Raw genomic sequence first — 20,571 nt, forward strand, 5'->3', positions numbered from 1 at the left:
TTCCAGAGCAGGAAATTATTTTATTATAGGAAAAGTCCAACCAGGGATCACACTGAAAGCCCTTGCAAGCCATGTGCAAATAACCACACATTAACAGCCAGGCAGGCAGCAGAGCAGGGCAGAGCAATGCGGGCTTCATGTGGAAACACCAGCTCTGCCCAAGGCGTGGCTGGCACTGGGCTTTCCATGGGTAATCCTGAGCCCCCCATTCTCCTTCCTGCTACCCAGCACCTGCCAGTGGGGTCCCTTTATATTTTACTTTGCTCTGGGGCTGCTCACAGGGCTGTTCATGGGGGCAGCTCTCTCTAATCCAGCCCTGAGAGTCCACACTCCTCTGCACCAATGTGGGAGCATCAAAAGCTTCCACAGGTTTCAACATAAGAGACCCACAAGTGTTTTAGCTTGGCCAAACCAGATTTTTCCCAGGAAATGAAGTTTTGATGGACATTTTCCAGCCGGCTAGAAAGGCATACAGTGCCTGCCAGCACTTGCACTGCTTGGGTGTTCCCCAAGGGTCTGGACCAGGCCTGGCACAAGTGTAAAGCAGCATCTACCCTGGCTGGCAGGAGACTGGCTGCAAACCTGGCAGCTCAGCCTTACAAAGCTAGGCCAGACATGGGGTTTCCATGCTCCATAGCTCCCAGCCCTGCCACATTGCTCACTCGGGATGTAAGATGGCAGGAAGGCACGACAGCCCCAGATGAACCCAGCTCTCCCACCACCACTGGGCTTGGATGTGGTGCTGATTAGAGGGATTAAAAACCAGTTCAGCAGCAGGCAGCAGGAGGGATGTGCTGGCAAGGCCCAGGCTTGCCAGCCTGTGGGATGCCATGGGAGATCTTGAAAGGAAAGAAAGATCTGAGCAGGCATCGCTGCCCGGCTCCCTCACTAACAAGGGACAGGAACAACCCGCAGTTCGCAAAGAGCTCCCAGATGAAAGCAGCTCCATCCCCAGGATCCTGTTATTATTTCACAGATATTTCTCACATACCTTTTCTTTATTGTTATTTTTCTAAAGTTGCTCATTGCTCTAGATAAATGGGGCCCCTGTGGCTGCAAGGCAGTGGGTGGCAGGAAAGGCAAGGCAGCTCTAGGGGGCTGCCCATGGCACTGGCAGGGCCAGACACTGCCCAAACACACAAACTCCACCTAGGGATGCCAAAATGTACCATCAGCAGGTATTTGGCAGCAAATACCCTGCACAGGACTCCAGCCCACCTCCCCAGCCTCTTCTGCTCCTCACCAGCAGGATGGGCTTTGCAATGGCTGGTTTCTCTGGGAATTGCCAAGAAATCCCAGTGTGAAAAGCATTAGCAAAGAGCAAACTGTTGTGACCCAGCCTTTACCTCTGCCTCCGGGCAGGATTGCCATAAGACAATCTGAAATCCAGGCTAAGGAGATCCTGCCTAGTCTGCCCCAAATCTGGCAGTAAACACAAAATTCCCCCTCCTTGAAAAGCTAGAGCTACTAAATGGCAGCCAGGCACAGCTCCATCTTTGCAAAGCAGCTCTGAGCAGGACAGCCTCAGCCAGGGTCACTGGGCAGAGGGACCATGCAGGGATGGGTTGTCCTCCTGCTCTAAGCTGGGCACGTAGCCTGGCCCTTGGTCTCTCTCAAACCCTGACTGAGCTTTTGCAGGGTTAGCATGATGGTTGAGTGACAAGAGAAGACTGAAAGGGGGAAAGGATTAAAAATAGATTCCAGTTTTGTTTCAAATATTGTAAAATAAAAGGTCCTGCAGCAACTATTGCAGAACCAAAAAGCATGCCTGCATCTCAGGCCGCGAGGCAGCTCAACAGCAGATGTATTTTTCATTAAAAGACTATTTAATATTGCAGGTTCCTGCTGAAGACCTGCTTTCTTGGCTCTGGCTGATTGCCGGGGAGACACTTCATCCCCCTCCCTTGCCTGGAGGAGCAGGCATTCGCTCCCACAGCCCCAAGCAGCCCCTTCTGCACATCTCCCTGCCTTGACATCCCCAGGAGCATCTCTGTCCCCCATCAGCATCCCCATGCACACACCCAGCACTAGCAAAGAGCCCCACATCCAGGACATACCCCATGGATCATACCATCAACCTGGCAAGCAAAGGTAAGTAAGAAACAAATTATCAGGCATTTTTAAAAAAGAGAAATGAAGGGCAAGAGCAATCCCAACTGCACAAGCCCAAGGACTGGTGGTAAAGGGAACTCCTTTCCCCCTAATGAGAGAAAACTACACTTTGTTAACTCAAACTTTCTCATTCATCACCTTTGCACTGCCTCTGTCTGCCTCATGGCTGTCAGGCCGTGATAATGTACGAAAAACAGTCATTTATCCCTCAACATCTCACTCAGTACAGACACACTGTGCTGTGGGAATGGATTTACCCCATGCCCAGTTCAGCTCCCAGCCCAAGAAGGCTAGTTTAGATGTTTAACCAAACCCTTTCTCTTTTGTCCTCATTCTATTTATTTTAAAGCCAGCAGGTGCTGGGCTCAGCATTTGGAAGCAACAAGCAGCTGCAGGCAGAACACTGAGTGAAAGCTTCTCCTCTCCTGCCTGCTTCTATGCCTGTGACTCTCCCCTTGGGTACCCACCCTGGGTGCTGGCATCCCAGGGGGCTGCACTGGAGCACCTGGTCCTGCTTGTGGTATTTTTTGGGCTCTGAAAAGCAGCACAGGAGCCACCAACATATGGGGGCATCTTAGCAGTGGGGGCTCAACACAGGCAATGACCTCTCCTGGTCCCCCTCGAGTTGGCTTTGGTGTCCCCTTATTTCCCAAACACGCTGTATTTGGTTGGAATCATATGCAAAGTGCTGGCTCTGCCTCCCACGCAGCTGTTGATTGTGCAGCAGGGCTCTGTTTGTTCAAGATTTGCAAGAGGGGAGGAGGGAGCAGCAGGCAGCTCTGCGAGGGGGTACATGGCTAGATCCTGCCATTTTTAAAAATTAAAGAAATTGCCATCAATTAATTCTTAATTAATTAACAGAGGCTTCAACACTGTGAGATGCAGAATGCAGAGGAGAAGAAAAAAAGCAAAACTCCCTGGCTGCTGGACACATTTCTTCTGGTAATAAAGCTTTCTAGGAGATTAAAAAATTCACGTTCAGATGAGTTTGGAAGAGGCATACAGAGCTGGCCGGAGCCCTGGTGGTGCCATCCCCATGGGTGCTGCCATGGGTGCAGCCCCTGGTCCTGGTCCTGGTCCTCCAGCCCAGCCCATCCCTCTCACAGGGACATTGCCTTCGATCAAAGGAGCCGCCCACAAGAGTCCCCAGGGCTTGCCGGCTTGCTGGGAGAGGAAATATCAAATCTGTCTGGAAATCAAACAGCAGAGTCAGAACAGAGGGAAGAAAAGAAAAAAACACAGGAAACGAAACCTAAACTGACACCCTTTGTAATTGAAAACACTCAATGCGGAGAATCATTGCTCGAGGGACAATACACTTTCTGCAGAGGAAATCCAAAGTGACTCCGACCCCAGAGCAGCTTCCCCAGACACCGCTGGCCATCAGAGAGGGCCTGGGATGAGCAGTCGCTGCTCTCAGCTGCAGGTTTCTGGCGATAAGCTCTGAGCAGGCAGATGCCACTGTGTGTGAGATTAAAATCCTGTTTGCTGGGGACGAGAAGCTCGTGCCAGGAGGAACAGAGCAGTCAGCCCATGGGCTCTCCCACCACCAGCAGTGGTAGGCAAACACCTCCCTGGGGATAAAGAGCCTGGCCACTGGAAGAAATCTTCCACAGGGATACCAAAAAAAGCTCTAAGCTTTAAGATGCTGTCCTCTCTGCCACCCAGCTGGCAGCAATGAGCAACGAGCCAGGGAACCTTGCTGTTAGCCCAGAGGTTCCAGCAAACCAGCAAAGTACAGAGGAAAACTGGCCAAAAACCCCTGAGGATGCAGATTCCATGGCTCACTAATACCTCATTTGAAGGAGTTATATTATCCCGAACTTTAATGAAAGCCATGTAAGATAATAATAATAATAATAATAATAATAATAATAGGTGTTCAAATTGAAAATGGGATGCCATTTCTCTGCTCATTGCTGCTGTGATCTCTTGGTGATCTCCAAGTGGAAGCCATACTTTAAAAATATTCATGTGTGCCAGGCACTGTGGAAGCAAGACCTCTGGCAATTTGCCACAAAAACCCATACAGAAACTGGAAATCACAGGCAACAGAGTGTGTTTGCAGTCCTACTGGGAAGGCCAAGGCAGGTAGAAACAGGAAGCGAGGAAGGAGGGGACAGGGCACATGCTGGATGCTCATGTTCCCTACCCCAGTCTGACCAGTCTGGGGCAGGCACCTCCAGAGCAGAGCACATGGGGCACCAACAGGCACTTCACGAAGGCTTCTCAAGCCCACAAGGAAAAGCATGGGAGCTTTCACATGTGACATGAGACCTTCCACCCTGGCCTGCTCACAGCAGGCAGCTGGAGGGTTTGCTGCGAGGCTGGACCCAAGCACAAGGAGATGGCTGCAAGAGAAGGATTCGCAGCCACCATCCCCAAAGCCACCCTTGCTGCCCCCACGGCTCCATCCCCACCCTCCCAGAGCCACCACCACGGCATGGGCAAGCATGGGAGATGCTCTGCGGGCGGGCAGCCATGGGAGCTGGCGCTCATCCTCCCTACCCAGCTCCGTCCCAAGCAAGACAGTGGAATTAAGCGCAAGTTATAATTAAGACTGGATGTTTGAAGAGAAACATAATCTCCGTTCCGTGGGATTCGCCGGCACAACAGTAATTAACGTCTCATTAACATTCGCCTAATTAAGCAGTTTATGAAAGGGGATAGATTTGCATACTGCTCCACTTCAGCTTCAGTGCATCCAGTTACATCCAGGCACCAGAGTTAACCCTTCCAGGGCGCTTCCAACCAAATTCCCAACCCTGCAAGGCTTCCCAGCCTCTCCCTGTGAGGACACAAGCTGCTGTCACTGCACACCTCACTGCACAGTGCTACCCAAAACCTGGTAGAACATCTCTCCATCACCTCTTTTCTAGGCAGATACCTCCGCTCTATTACCTCTTTTCCAGACAAACCCATCCTAAGCCTCTCCAACTTTCTGCATTGGTTAGCTGTTTTTAAATCCCTCAACTGGTTTCAGTGCTTTCCCCCACATCCTCAACACACTCATCAGGAAGCAAAGAAGAGCTGTAAAGAGTTTTTGAAGCTGGGGAGAAATGTCTCCTAGAACATTTCATGCTATACTCATTCCCAAATGTTCTTTAATGTTTAAAAACTATGACTTCAAGATTAAAGAGATGCTCCAAATTCTCAACACCAGTTTAAAAGCAGGATGCAACAGGAGCTTCCAAAGGGGTTTTCCCATAGGGAATATGCTACCTCTCTTTTGAGAGTCCACCTGTCATTGAGAGGAAAGGCAAACCAGCAAAAGCAGTGACAACACCCATATGATGCCCTGTCCCTCTTGGGGACAGCAGGACACCATTCCCAGATGGATCCTGGAGCAGCCCATCAAATAAGATGCATCACACACGCATCCCCTTAGCAATAAGTCACTTGAACTGCTGGACATAACATTTTCCGCTGCTATTGCTGGCTTTCTCTTCTGGTGTTGGATTAGTAAAGCTGCTGCATCCATCACATGCTTAAAAAGACCATGTGCAAACCTGCCTCCCCCCGGGGCATCTCCTGGGGGGCGAAAAATGAGCTCCCTAGTTAGTGGTTAATGCTTGGAGACGAGATGCAGCTTTGCAGCAAATACAGTGGGAAAGAAAAATTCATGACACAGCCTTTCATTGAAAATCAATAAAGCCCAGACCTGCCTGTGATGTACACACTCAATTTATTCCTCACTCAGCTCACTGCGTCTTCACCACCAGCCCTCTCAGATCTGTCAGGTCCTTGCCGGAGGACACAGTGTCCCTGCCCAGGTCATGGCACTGGTGTCACCAGAGCCACGTTAGTGTGGGGTTGTCACCTCCCTGAGCCTGGCAGTCCCACACCCCCAGCTGCAGAAGCCATCCTTCTGTGGCTGTGATCCAGCCCCACAGCATCCCTCCCCACAAAGTGTCTGGGAGAGACAGCCCAGATGTGTCCAGTGGCAAAGGCAATTCCAAAGTTTCCTTCCATCTCCCAACGGGTTCCTAGAGCTACAGCAAAGTGCTGTGCCAGGGAGACACTCTGGATTTGCACTTGGAACACCTCAGTCTTGAAAACACATCTTAATTTTTCCCTGTCCCCAGCAGCCAAGAAACCTTCCTGGAAGTAATGATGGAACGAGCCATCCTCCTGAGCCAAATCTAGGACATCCTCCAGTCCTGCCTGAGCCCTGTCCATAGGAACCCCATCATTCGTCCTGTCCTGTTCCCCCTTTCCCTCTGAGGGTGGCTTTGAAAGCCCTATGAGACACCCAACATCCCTGCAGATTTAGGCATTAGCCTCTGCCTTTAACCATTTTTTCTTCCTCCCCAAATCTCCCTGACAATGCAGAAAACAGTCCCAGAAAGGATGGGGGGGGGAGTGGGGGGAGGTGTGTCCCTGACCTTTGCCCACCCCCAGCTAGTGGGAGACCCCAAAATTCTGGGAAGATAGAGAAACGGCTGCTCCTCTCTGATGCTGGGGTTGCATCCTACATCCCTCCTGCAGCCAAATCCTCACTGGAGACAGGAGAGCAGCTGAGGGATGCAGGCAGGAGAAATGCAGCACAGCATCCCCTCCCTCCCGCTCTGTCCTCCCTCCAGCTCTGCCTCTCCTCTTGCACAGATCCCACACTGCCACCCTCACCCAGAGCCACCACAGCAGCACCAAAGAGCCGCCCAAACATCGGGGTGAGGGGCTGATGCCAACGCAGCCCCACAGCGGCTGCCTTCAGTGCAGGGCTGGCTGTGCCCGGCTGTGAATAGAGAGCTGAGGGGGGACCTGGGGAGAGCTGGGTGTCCCGCTGTGCTGGGGGCTTGTGCCGGGCTCTGCAGCATAGCCTGACCTACTTTCTCAGGCGGTACAGTCACACCAGCCGCAGCAGCAGCGCGGGGTTTCTTTTCTCCTCCACCACATACAGATGTCTTCTTACAAACTGGCAGTGGGATCACAGCGGGGTCCCCTCTGTGCCACCACCTCGAAGCACTGACTGTCCCCTCCCTCACCTCCAGCCAGTCTTGTTGCCTTTGAATGGGTGCCCTCCTTTCCCTACCCTTTCCCAAAAAATTCACGGCACATCTCAGCCAAGAGGAGGATTTATTGATCGTCTTATCTGTGTCTAATCCCAGCCAGAGTGCCACGATAAACGAAGCTGACTAAATAAAATGCCTTCCTGCAAGGTCTCTCTGTCGAGAGCAGCTTGCTGCTAGCAGGGTGCAAAGTGGGGAGCAGCTCCCAGGGTCCTCAGACGCACCTGTACAGGGAAGAGCAGCCCATGACGGCAAATGCCTTGAAAGAAGGAGTAATGTGCTATGAACACCCATCCAAAGCTGAGGAGAGGGATGGGGCACAAACCAAACCCCAACTACTCCATCTAATCGATGGTAAGCAGTTTAAATGCTCTTTCACTGCAGTTCAGGGAGCCCTAATTCCAGGCATGACCTGAATCTCTTTAAAAAGAGAAGGGAGAGGAGGCAGGCAGGCCAGGAGTGGGGAAAGCCAGAAATGCCAAGGATGCTAATTTGTCCCCGTTTCCTCTCTGCAGAACAGCATCTGGGAGAAAAAGCACCTGCTAAAGAGAACGGATCCCCGTGGAGCAGAGATCCGGAGGTGCATGCTCGCAGCTCCCTATTACCCAGCCTGGACTGGAAATGCTTGACGCAAGAGCAGGATGACGGATGCTTCTGTCTTTGTGAGAGCAACCTGGGGTGCCGACAAGCACTGACAAAGCAGCCCACCCCAGCACAAGGAGGGAGCAGGGGAGCTCAGCCCAAATGCGGCGTGGCCGTAACCAGGTCAGCTGGTGAGCCTGCTGGGAAGCGCGGGCTATAAAAAGCACGGGTGAGATGCTGGGATCATCCCTGAGCAGCAAGGAAGAGGTGGGGATGGCCCTGCCCTCTAAGTGAGCAGTGCCAGGGTGGTGATGGGCTGCAGAGGATGGCACCAGCCACACAGGACCATGGGCAAGCACCCTTCGCCCTGAGATTTCCAAAGTAATGATCCGTGAGACAGCACTAAGAGTTACTGCTGGTTTTCCAGAGGGAGATGGGGTGTGGAGGAAGGGGGACTGAGGCTGCCAATAAGGCACGGCTGGCAGATGGAGAGACGCGGTTTGGCACCTCCAGCCCTGACTGAGGAGGCGGAGGAGGAATTGCCATCCCCTGCATCCTGCTGTGCTTGGTACCAAGTGGTTGTGCTCCTTAGCAGGGAGATGCCATGGGGAGCACCAGCCTGGGACCCCACCCTACAAGGAAGCACCAGCCTGGGACCCCACTCTGCATGGAAGCAGACATCCTGGGTGCACTGGAATGGGGACAAATCCACTGACCAGACAAGCCTGTCATCTCAGCCTATTCCTGGACACAGCACATGCATGTGGCCAAAAGCTTTCCCCTAGCTCAGCACGGCCCCAAATCCCCTATAGACAGTGCACAGAGGCAGGGCTGGCTACACTGGGCTTTCATCTCAAGCTGTTCCCACCCTGCTTCTCTCCTGCCACCCAGTGTCATGACGTCCCCTCTTCTCTCCCAAGGAGAATCACAAATCTGCCTGCAATCCCTCCTTGGAGGCCTGAGCTTTGCTAAACGCTCTGCCAAGCACCACAGACCAAAGGGTTAATGGGTGATAAGGGGGAAAGGCTGCGATGGCTGTTCCCCGCTCCCCACCCCGTGTCCCCCTGCAATAGGACCTGTATGGGCAGCAGTCACTGCAGCCCTGCCCCCCAGCCCCCATTTCGGCAGAGCCTGGCAGGGCACGCAGGGAGCTGTCAGGCCCTATCATGACTCACATCGTCATTTCTCCCTTTGAGCCAGGAAAAAAAGACATAATAAAAAAATCAGGCAAACGTTTGAAAAACTGGAGATAAACAGAGGAGAGACGAGATGGAGGCAGCTAATGAGGTCCCTGGCCCCGATGAGAGGTGCGAGGAGAGCACAGATGCTCCTTGGCCGGCAGCGATCCCACCCGTCGGGCACAAGGAGCACACAAGGGACAGCAGTTCCCGGCACAGCCCTGGCACCACTGGCGGGGACCTGCGGGCAGCTCCAGGGAGCTGTCTCCAGGGCAGTGGAGCAGCCGGCCTTGGGGCCAGGACCCCCGGCAGCCCCCAGGCAGTGTCTGCACAGCCACACAGCACAGGGATGGTAGGATACCCTGGCCCAATGGAAACCTCACCGAGCTGCAATGAGCAGACTGGGGGCACTCCCAGATTTATTTTTCTCCCCCTGCTCTATGAAACACCCTTGAGCTTATAAATACTCAGTTGGGAGGAAGCCAGAACCCCAAGCCTGTTCCCATGCAGACCCCCAGCTTCCCTACAACTTAGCCACCCCCTGCCCTAGGGACTAAAAAAGGAGAAAAGCCAAAAAATCTTGATTCTTATAGCTAAAATCAAATGTGTCATCTCAGTAACGAATTGGCCGGCCTGCCTGGCAGAAATTGCTCTGTTAAAATATATATCCATATTATTCTTTTTGAGTTGCCTTTCCCAAATCTGTTCAAAAATGGGGAAGTTTTCAAGTCCCCGTGGACAGGAAGTCTTTCTGCTCCCTTCCCAGCACCTAGCAAGGTAATTATCTGCCAGGAGCCCCGGGCTGTGCCACGGATGGTTATACTGCTAATTAGCAGAAACAAGCCAGTCCCCCGGGGCACCCCAGGTCCATCCCTATCCCACTCTGCCTTCTTCCTCCTCACCCTGGGAGGCACAGCACAGCATCTTGTGTTTAACACCGGGAGGGCCTTGTACTCCTCCCCTGGATGCCAGAGGTGCAAAGGTACTCCTGCCCACCCAATGGACAAGGGACAGAAGGACCCCAGGAACTTATCCACTGCCAAGAGGATGCTCCTTGCCATGAGGCAACCAGGCGGATGAGGACACCATGGAGAGCACTACTTCTGCTGGTACCAAGAGACTTACAGAGTGCGTAACTTAGGGTCTGTTTCAGCCTCTTCTGGAGGGATACTTAGGAAGTGGAGGCTTCCCAAGAAGTCTTCTCTTCCCAAAATGAAAGGAAAAATACTCTGATCTTGGAGGAGGCATTTAAATCTCCCCCCGTGGACTTTTCTAGCTCTCGCTCCTCACAAGTTTCCCCGTCTCCTCACCAGGCAAAAGGCACATTCAAATAAGCCAGAAGCTTTGCCAGGAGAAGGGCAGAGCACGAGCTGCCAGTTGCCAGAGTGAGTGTCTGCCGAGCGGCACGGGAGGCAGGAGCGGCACAGGAGGCACACGGGAGGCAGGAGCAGCACAGGAGGCACCCAAGGGGAGTGCTGGCAAGATGCCCCTCGTGCACGTGATGCGTCGGGAGGAGCATCCCCCAGTGCCTGGCCCAGCGAGATGGGAGGGAGCCGTCAGAGCCCAGCCACCCTACCAGGATGGCTTCAGGCTGCCAGGATGCCTCGCCATCATCCTCCTCATCAGCAGCGCCAATGGGATCTCAATGGAACACGCGGATGGGTGCGCTCCCCACCCTTGGATCACAGAGCGCACACCAGATCGGTGATCTGAGCAATGTGGACGGCAGCTTGGGCTCTCCAGATTTACACCCATCCCTTCCTGATGCTTCAGTGCAAGACGTCCGAGGCCCCACGCCACCAGGAGCAGGGACCTTGGATCTTAAGGGAGCAGCAACAGCAAGAACTGGGGCTGTTCTCAGCACGTAAGCTGGTCACCCAGCACCGAAACCTCCCAACCTCCACAGCCTGAAGCTACATATCAAAAGCTACACCAGGACTCAGAAAGGAACTCCAGATCATCACTTCAGGGGATCCAAGACTCTGCTGGACCATACACACAGGTTGTCCGCCATCCCCCAGAGGTTCCCTGCTCAGGCTGGATATCCCACCCTGCCCCAGGTAGGGGTGAAATAGCCCTCAGCCAGCCAGTGCAAGCTCAGAGCTTGCATGTTCCCAACGTCAATCCCTGCCCCCTGCCTGCTCGTTTCAGCTTCCCCAGGAGATGCAGAAAGGGATGAGGCTGGTCCTGCATACCAAGGCTGCCCCACAGAAAGAAAGCAGTGGGGTATCTCCTGCTATTAATGGGCAGGATCCCAGGCAGCCCCTGGAAACACCAAAGGCAAGGATGAGCACAGGACTCATTCCCATCACAAGGAAGACAGGATTACCCCCCCACTAAACCCCCCCTCTTACTGCAAGGCTCTGGGGCCCCCAAATGTGTGGAGCTCCTCAAAGGCTGCACCACCCCGGATGGACAGGAGGAACAGGCACTCACCCGGGCGCCGCTCCTGGGTAACTCAAGCTCCTCTTCCCATTCCCCCCACTCAACCAAGAGCGAGACCAGCTTGCAAGCCAGCACCCGCTGCTCCACGCTCACCTGTGCTCTGCCCCTCCGGAGAGCGGCTTGGAGCTGCTCAGCCTTTGCAACAAACTCCCTTCCGCAGCAAGACATCAGCCTTTGGGTGCTGCCTGCCCCTTCCACGCGCTGGCTGCTCTGCCTGCCTTGGGGATTTTTTTCCTTTTTTCCCTTCCACCCTGTAGCGTTTTGAACGTGCAGATGCCCCAGCTTCTTAAAATTCAGCCTGGGGGCGTGGGAAGTGTTTTGGAACATGCCCAAGCTGTCTGCTCCGTGCGTGCGCGCTGCTAAAAACGATCCACGTACTGCCCCCATCTCCTGCACCGCTTGTCAGCGCCGCCGTGCCTTTCCAAAGATAAGCAAGCTTACACACGCAGCCCAGGAGCAAAGCCCTGGGACCAATCCTGTTGGGGCAGGGGGAAACTTCTCTGCTCAGGCACCAGGCAAACTTTCCATGTAGCAGTGGACAAGGAGCAGAGTGCCAGCTCTAGTGGAAGGTGTCCCTGCCCATGCTAGGGGGGTGAAATGAGATGATCTTTAAGGTCCCTTCCAACACAAACCATTCCATGATTCTATGATGGACAACCCTGGGAACAATGCCCTTGAGCCAGTGTTACCTCCAACCCCTCTGCATCACAGCGAGGCTGGAGCACCACTGCTGTCACAGGGAGAACACATGAAAAAAGCCCAATTTACTTGCTGTTGAAGGATGCAGCAGCAGGGGAACACGGCCACCCCCATTACCATGGGGTAATGTCATGGGCTGCACTATGAACATGTTTAGGACACCCAGCTCGGCAGCCCTGCCTGACAGCTGAGCATCCGTGTGGTAGCACGGTCCAAGGGAGCGTAACGCATCTCCTCCCCAGCAATTCCCAAGGGCTCCACCAACAAATAATCGAGCTACAGAGATTTGACAAATTAACCTGTAAAACACTGCTGGCAAAGCCCAGCTTGTCTGAGACACCAGCAGGCAGCTCTCAGTGGGGCATCCAACCAAGGTAACGGAGCAAGGCCAACACACACCAATTCAGAGCCTGGCTCCAGCCACCACCATGCTAAAAAAAAAAAGGGGATATATATATATATCTCCCAACCACTGAGGTTGGGATTTGGTCAGAGGAGATGGGCTGAGCCCTCCTGCCACATGTACAGTGTACGATGAAGGCTCTAGGTCCCCAAGGGAAAAGGACAGCAGGGCCAGCTCCAGCCCAACAGCCTGGCTCTGGATTCAAACACAAGCTGCTCAAAATCAGTGACAAGGTTGCTTTTTATTTTGCTGTTAAATCCCTCTGGCAATCTGGCCTTCAAGTGCTCATCAATCCATTCAGGGTCGTCTCCCCCCCACCATATCACCACTCTGCAAATTTGAGTGAAATTGATATTTTCCTATCAGAAACATGGAATTTCAAACACACAGAACACTGGATTTGAAAGCTGACTTTTGTTGGGAAGGTGCCTGTCTCTTTGTTCACAAAAGGGCTCATTTTTCCTGGAAAAGGGCCCAGATTTTGAGTGAAAGATCAATAACGTGCAGAAAACGGGTCCTTTTATTTAATTTTGCCATGATACCAGAAAGAAAAGAAAGAATCCAATGCTGAGACTGAATGACTTCAAAATATTTTGCATTTGTTTACCCCAGTGTGACGCTGGAGCATCTACTCAAAGGAGCTCAATGGGAAGGATGCAGCCTTTGGGGCACCCCTAGAGCGTCCGTTTATCACCTGCTGGTACCCCACCAGGGACAGCATCCCTGGCACTGCTCCAGTCCAACCCCAGCCCTTTTTTGGGGGTATTGTTAGAGATTTAATTTCTGCTTCCTCTCCCCTGCCCTGTCCAAGGAGCTGTCTCACCAAAATGCTCAAGGATGACCTTCTGCCTACAGTAATCATAAGGAAGGGTGAATCAAACTTTAACTACAATTACAGCCAGGGTGGGGGGATTAAAGGAAAAAAAAATGCATCATGAAGACACAGTATTCAAGATGCCGTGCAACAGTCATGACATGCTGCATCCTCCCCATCCATATGGGGGAAAACTAACACTTTGGCAAATTTATGAGGATGTGTGAAAGTGATTATATTCCTGAAAATATCTCAAGTGGAACGGCCTACCTGGCATATTTTGTTAGTCATGAAACACGCTCCCTCCACCGACTGTAGTTTGTGGCTTTCCATCTGCTTAAATACTTTAAATACCAAAACTTTCTCCTTTTTTTTTTTCCCCAAGCTGAAATAGCACGCCAGCAGCAGAGTGCTGACTCAGGGGCGCGGGACGAGGACATGCTCACCACCAGCAAAGGGATGCAGAAGATGCCACACCACAAGGGCAGGCGAGCAGAGGATTCACCGCATGGGTGGTAAGTCCTGCCCCTGGCCAAGAAATGCAAGAGGTCAGCTTGTGTTAATTAATTAACTGAATTAATTGAATTAGTGTCCAGCAAGGGAGCACCAAGTGCAAATCAAAAGAATATTATTTTGGGTCAAGTGTGGACATGAAAGGGAAAAGGTTAAAGGGAAGAAATAGCACTGTCTGGCTGTTTCAATTTCATCTGGCCAGGAAAAAACTGTAACAGTTGTAAAGGTCACAGGTCAGTGCTGCCAAGCCCAGATTTTAGCAAGATGGGGTTTATGGGCACTTGTTCCAGGGCAGTCAGCACCCTGATCCCCCCTAGTTCCTGCTTTCATGGGGAGTGATGCTCCTTTTGTCCTGGGGGAGCTGGAGAAAAGGCTCCAAGGCATCAAGGGGATCTGAGGCTGCTTCTCTCCTGCCCTCTCCTGCTCTTTAGTTAAGAGTTTCTATTTCAAAGCCCTGGCTGGAGTTTCTCTGGCTGCAGTGGCTGCAAGTGGGGTGGGCATGCACAGGGATGCAGCCAGACCTCAGCACTGGTGCAAAGAAAACCCAGCCGAGATTCCCAATGTCAAAGGAGATGGCCAAGGGGCAGCCACAGCAGCAGAGAAACATCCCCCAAACCATTTGGATGCAAGCCCATTCCCACCAGGGAGGTATCCTTAGATGTGCTTGAGGGTAGTGAGGCCCTGGCACAGGGTGCCCAGAGAAGCTGTGGCTGCCCCATCCCTGAAGTGTCCAAGGCCAGGCTGGACAGGGCTTGGAGTGACCTGGTCCAGTCGAAGGTGTCCCTGCCATGGCAGGAGGTGGGACTAGATGAGCTTTGAGGTCCCTTCCAACCCAAACTGATTCTATGATTCTGTTATCGGGTACCCTAGGAAAACTTGGAATACCAACACCATGATTTATCCACGAAGGGATCATTTTGAGTCATCAAAGCAGCTATCTACTGGTTGCATGAGGCAATGGCAATTGTGCCCCTCAAAGCAACAGTGAACAGTACTCACAGTGTCACTACAGTGCAACTACTCTTTGCCTGATTATGGAGAATGATCAAAGTATGGGAGCATCCCGGCTGAATCACCTCCTCCCCAGGGCGTGCAGGCTGCCCAAGAGAAACCCCAGCTACAGATACACATAAAGCGGAGCAGAGACCAGTGGAATATGATGAACATTTTCCCAAATGGCAGTGCAAAGCTGAATATTAGGTGATTTGTGGCAGATTTCCTCCGAGAGAAAATCTCTCCTACCATGGTGGTATGTTTTCACAGCTCATTTGGCTTTTCATTTGCTGAACGGCTTTGTGCTGTTCTCCCTTGCAGGACAAGGCCTCATCATTTGTGTTTTCTAACGGGTTTTTTTTTTTTTCTCCTAGGAGAAAACCATCTCTCCTTCTGCTCTCTGTGAGCCTAATTCCACATCTCCAGCTGTCGTTCAAGGGTTTTGGAGTTACTCTCACTTTTCAGGGGGATAAATCACGTTGGAGGGCAGGGGTTTTTTTCAAGGTCCAATACCTGGAGAAGGAGTTTCTCCTTCCAAATGCAGATAGTCCCTGAGAGAAATAATCTCATGGGAAATAATCCAGTACAAAGAGGGTTTATTGCATCTTTTCACAGGCTCTTTCTTACTGACAATTGATGAGTTCATAGCTACCAATATCCATTAGAGGGTTTATTTTATTTCTTGTTAGAAAATAAAAAGGCAGAGCCCAAGAAGAGTAAAACCAGCCACAGAGGCTGAAGACTGACAGGAGCTGCCTGGCAGACAGTGAGTGAAAATGCTCTGACAAGATGAAATGTTTTTTCTTTCATTGAAATCACTCCCTTTCCGAATGACTAATACACAGCTATCGCACCATGGATATTTCCAGAGTGATGAGATGTTTTTAAAATATCTCACTGTGCCTCAAAATATCTCACTCTGGCTCAATAGATCATCCAAAACACCACCCACGGAAATCATAAATAAATAGATACTATAGTGCTGTAAAAGAGCAGACCGGCCAGGGCAGCATCGTTCATCGGCGAGCTCAATGAGGCCACTGAACCCCTCCCCTCGGCATGTGGCTCCTGCAGCCAGGCTTTGTGGAGATGGAGACACCAAGCCTTTGCAAATGGAGCTGGGCACCTCCTACTCTCCCAGCACCTTCACAAAGCTGTCCTGCACAGCTCCTTGATGGCAGAGATCTCTCCTTAAATGAGCAAACTGGATATAAGAGGTACATGGACTCCATGGTCCACTCAACTGCTTGCACTCAACAGCACAGCGGCCACCAAGAAGGCAAGTGACATTCTCTGGCCCATGGGCCATGCCTGGAAATCCATGTGCCCCTTTGGGGACCCCCACTGCCTACGCAACAGCTTCAAACCTCAAGTTGCAGCAACCAGAAACACTCCATCCTACTCCCTGCTCCGAAACGCATCGCTCCCATTGGGAAAGGGATACCCATGCCCTGTGAACAGCTGGCGTTGGGTGATGCGCTGGTGGGATGACTGCCAGCCCAGCAGCCTCCACATCCCCTCGCCCCAGGCGACAGGCACCAGCCCAGCACAGCACTCACTGCACAGAGCCAGGAAGCTCCCATGCTCCTGACAAAGACTCTGAGGGACTGCACAGAGCCAGGAAGCTCCTGCTCTCCCAACAGACTCCAAGGGATTGAACCGAGCCAGAAAGTTCCCACTCTCCTGACGAAGACTCTGAGGGATCGCAAGGAATGAATGGTTGCAAAGCTGACCCCAGGCAGCTGACTTTACACACATTTGGATGCATTTGCTCCAAGCTTGGAGAGGAAAAAAAGCAGCAAAATGGCAAGAAGAAATCACGGAGCAGGGCTGACTTGCCTTGCATGTATTTCAACCATTCTGTGTGTGGAGAGGACTCGTGCCAGATCCCTGTGCCATTGTCCTCCCTGCAGGGAAGAGACCAGAGTCCCCTTCCAGGCTTGGATCTCAGTGCAAGGACAACTCTGCTTGGTAGCTCAAGCAAAACTCACAGAGAGTTGGAGTGCAGACATATTTTTAAAAGCTCCCTGGATCCTGGTGTCCACGGCTTAGATCCAAGCCAAGGAGAGCTATGACTCCCAAAACCTCAGCCCAGCCCAGCCCAGCCCAGCCCAGCCCCAGCTCACTCTGCAGGAGCCGAGTGTGCTTGTTCTCTTCCCTAGGAATCAGGCAACACTCTTTGTTTTGCTGTTTGAAAGGAAAGAGAGCAAATAGTTTTGAGGAATTGAAAATGGGCTCCTTTGCTTTTCTCAGCAAGATAAAAAAATGGTTCAGATCACCCAGGCTGTGCTATTCCGAAGTTGTTTCCTCCTTAGTGGCATTTACTGAGGGACATTTTGAAACTTTGGGAGATGAAGCAGCCTTTCAGAACAGGAGTCAAAATACATCCTTTGGAAACCACAGACAATCTGATCCTTATCGTCTTCTTTTCAAAAGGGCTGAAGCTACTTGTCCAGCACAGCAGGAATTGGTGGATTCCCTGGGTTCAAGGAAGGAAAACACCTTGCCATAGAAATTCAATCCTACTGCTGAGGTAGATGGGGAACCCAGCAGCAATGGCCCATTGGCATCCAATCTTCACAGAACTCTGCCAGCCCCAGTCCTTTCTGTCAACCTCTGCTTGGCTTTTCCGTACATTTCCCCTTCCTCCCACTGGGAACAGGCAGCACTGAGAGGCCGCAGATGACAGAGATGCTGCAAAGGCAGGAGGGAGAAAGACAAGGCCCTGCATTTCCAATGAAGATAGCTCCAACATCTGTCCTCAGCCACAAATGTATTCACCCGCACAGACACACTCATCAGATGAGGCTCTAAAATATTTACTGCCCAAATATCAATCCTCATAAAGCGAGGCAGCCATTTGGGCTCGGGGAGAGGGAAGGAGATGGGGCGGGTTGTCAATAATGTCATAACCACGGGCAACTTTATGTTTCTCTGGAAATGGCCAAGGAACACGCAGCTTGACAGATGTGCAAATGGGTAATGCAGGCTCCCTAGTTATGAGCATGAGGATGTCAAGAGGAATAGATGAGCAGTAATTCAAAGTATATTGGGCTTAGAGAAGTACATGGGCATCGTAATGAATGCGGGATGGGCACTGCGGTGGAGGGAGGGCTGAAGGAGGATGAGGAGGGAGTGGGATGCTGGCCAGAGAATTCAGCCCCTGTGGTGCTGGGGAGTGACTGAAGGGACCAGGCTGGGCATTTGGTGGGCAGAGTCACGCTGCCATGGGTGTTACTGCACCGACGGATGTGTCAGCCTGTCTGCTGCTGCCGGAGGCGGGACCAACCCCCAGGCTCCTTCTTCCTCCTTCACAGCTGCATCTCTACACAAACCTCTCCCACCATTGTGCCACCTTTCCTTTCCCTTGCTGTGAAACTCAAAGTTTTAGCCAAATACCTATATTTTTCACCAAGAAGAGTCAAAAAAATCACACCAAGGAACCAAATTATGCTTCAAGTTTAGTCTCAGCAGAACTACAGGTTTTATTTTTGCCCTTATCTCCAAACTAGAAAACAAACCCGACGCCGTAGCAAGGGCTGCCGCCGCCCCCGGCGCCGCCTGCGAGGCGCAGGCACTGCTCACACCTCTGACTGTGCCTCGCCCGGCATTTCCCCATGCCACCTCGGCGGGCTTTAAAAAGCAGCATCACACAGACGCACGCTACACCCCCGGCCGCGCGCTGCCGCCCCCTGCGCACGCTCCCGCCCCAGAGGCGCGAATCCCAGCCGCACGACAGACCACGGAGGGTGGCCAGCTTCCAGCATGAGGGGCTGCAAAGAAAGGAAAACCAATTTAACTAGGGATGGGATGCTGGGACATTCTTCTGCTCAGGTGTTTGGTTTGCCAGAGGAGTGGGGCAGCATGGTGCAGAGAGGACCATTAGCCAGTCCCAACTGACCTCATGTGGCCAGCCCAGAACAGCACACACAGACATTTCAGCTCCACTCATTTTTCCAAAAGATTCTCCTCCTTCTGCATTTCTGGCAGTGGAATTCCCACTCTCCCACGTCCTCTGATGCTCTTTGAAGGGACGCAGTCATTGGCTACAGCAGTGGAGCCACGCACACCCTTCCTCCCTCTCAGCTCCTGCAGAGAAGTTCATCGTTTTTCCACACCCTGGTGCTTTCGGAGCTGGGGGGAATTACTCATGAAGGCAAGCAGGCACCCCACATACCAGCTATCACCATAAAGGTGGTTTTTCCTGTGGAAAAATCCATGAATCACTGTACAAGTCAGTCTGGCTCAAACCAAGCCACAGTGCTCACCACTGTTTATTGAAAAGAATTAATCACCAATCTTTTTCCTGGCTGATTTTATGAAATATGACTTATCCCAACCACTCACTACTACGTTGTTACAACATCCAGCTGCAAACATCCTCTGCATGTGCTCTGGGAACCTTCCCCATGGCTCACGGAGTGACACAGTTTTGTTAGGTCAAATGACCAATGACTGAAAAAGCTTGAATCTTGAAGGAATATTTCCTACAGGTGTCAGACTGCAGATTTTCACTCCTAAGATACACTTCTGGCACTGGCTGTTCCTGCAAAGGTGTTGCTCAGTGAATAATCCCACTGGAGCTGAGGAGCATTTCCAATGCTCAGTTGCTCAGTGAATAATCCTGCTGGAGCTGAGGAGCCCTGGGGTGTTGCAGCCCTGGGCAAGGGGTGACACCAGGAGGAGGCAGGGGCACAGGCAGGGTAGGAGCTGACACACAGAGCACACAGGTCCTTTGCCTTCCATAAAAAACACTCTCTGCCACCATCCCAACCAAGCCACACACAGGTAGGTGCCAGGAAGGGGAGGCAGGGGCTGACATCGCTCTGCATGGCTACAGCAGCTCTGACCCAGAGAGACAACCAAGTGGTAACAAATCCATAATGAAAAAATCTCTTTTTCTTTCCAAAAAATGTCCTTGTTATAATTTCCTTCTCCTGGCAGCACCCTCCTGTGCACAAGAGCTCGGCCATGACATAGTGTAAGAGCAGGAAACTTCAATGCCCATGGTTGCGAGAACAGAAAAGAGAGATAATTGCACTTCTTACAGCAGCAGTAACTTATCTTGGGGAAACTTTCCCTGCTAATGAGGCCATTCTGTTCAGACATTCAGCAAGAGTTGAGAGGGCTGGTGCTGCAGCCAGCCCATGGTGGGTGCAGGCAGAGGGCAAGCAGGGGTGGGAAAAGCAGCCCAGGAAACCACCACCATTGTCCCAGTCTCATCACTTTGCATCTTCCTGAAGCTCAGTTTTCCAGTGCTAGCACTGTACCAGTCAGCTGGCTTTAATTTATTTCTCCTCAAAAAAAAAAAAAAAAAAAAAATCCCACTACATCAGCTATTGTCTCCTCTGCCTCCTCTTGCCTTTGGCTACATGCCGGTTTCAAGGCATCTCCTGGCAGAGCTGCACCTGCCATCCACTCCTAGTCCCCTGCAAAGGATTTTCTTTCTGCATCGGTGCCCACACCGATACAGGTCCCAGGGAGCCCGTGGCTGGCACTGCCAGGGGCAGCTGGGGACAAGCCTCTGTGTTGACGAGTGCCAGCTGCTGAGCAGGATGCCTGGCCTGCAGCAGCTGGAGGCAGAGGTAGCGATTTGTGTGCTCACCTGGAAAGGCAGACATCCTCTCATCCCTTGCAGAGCTGCTGAGAAACCAGCTCCTGGCTTTTTTCCTAGGAGTGTAACATCACCATACTCCAGCTGCTAGGAGAAGATGCAAAATCCCCTCTCCCTTGGGTCCGGACAACCCCATGGCAGGGGCAGAGGTGAGACAGCTCTGCAGGAGAGCCAGCATCCAGGAAAAATGCTTGGAAGGTGGCAGTTGC

At 52.1% G+C, this 20,571-nt stretch overlaps 1 protein-coding gene across 2 annotated transcripts in view; it reads right to left on the reverse strand.

Annotated features, from left to right (window-relative positions):
- The window catches only part of LINGO1 (leucine rich repeat and Ig domain containing 1), a 154,432-nt gene that overhangs the window by 115,164 nt on the left and 18,697 nt on the right, over window positions 1-20,571 (reverse strand). The window contains exon 1 of one of the 2 annotated variants that reach the window (XM_032122793.1): window positions 11,420-11,534. The exons of the other annotated variant lie outside the window; for it this stretch is intronic. The gene's annotated coding sequence lies outside the window, so the exon portion shown is untranslated. Of the gene's footprint in view, window positions 1-11,419; window positions 11,535-20,571 lie in introns of those variants that run through there. 2 annotated transcript variants of the gene reach the window in all.

Source organism: Corvus moneduloides, chromosome 13 (assembly GCF_009650955.1).
Source record: "Corvus moneduloides isolate bCorMon1 chromosome 13, bCorMon1.pri, whole genome shotgun sequence".
Lineage (NCBI taxonomy): Eukaryota > Metazoa > Chordata > Aves > Passeriformes > Corvidae > Corvus > Corvus moneduloides.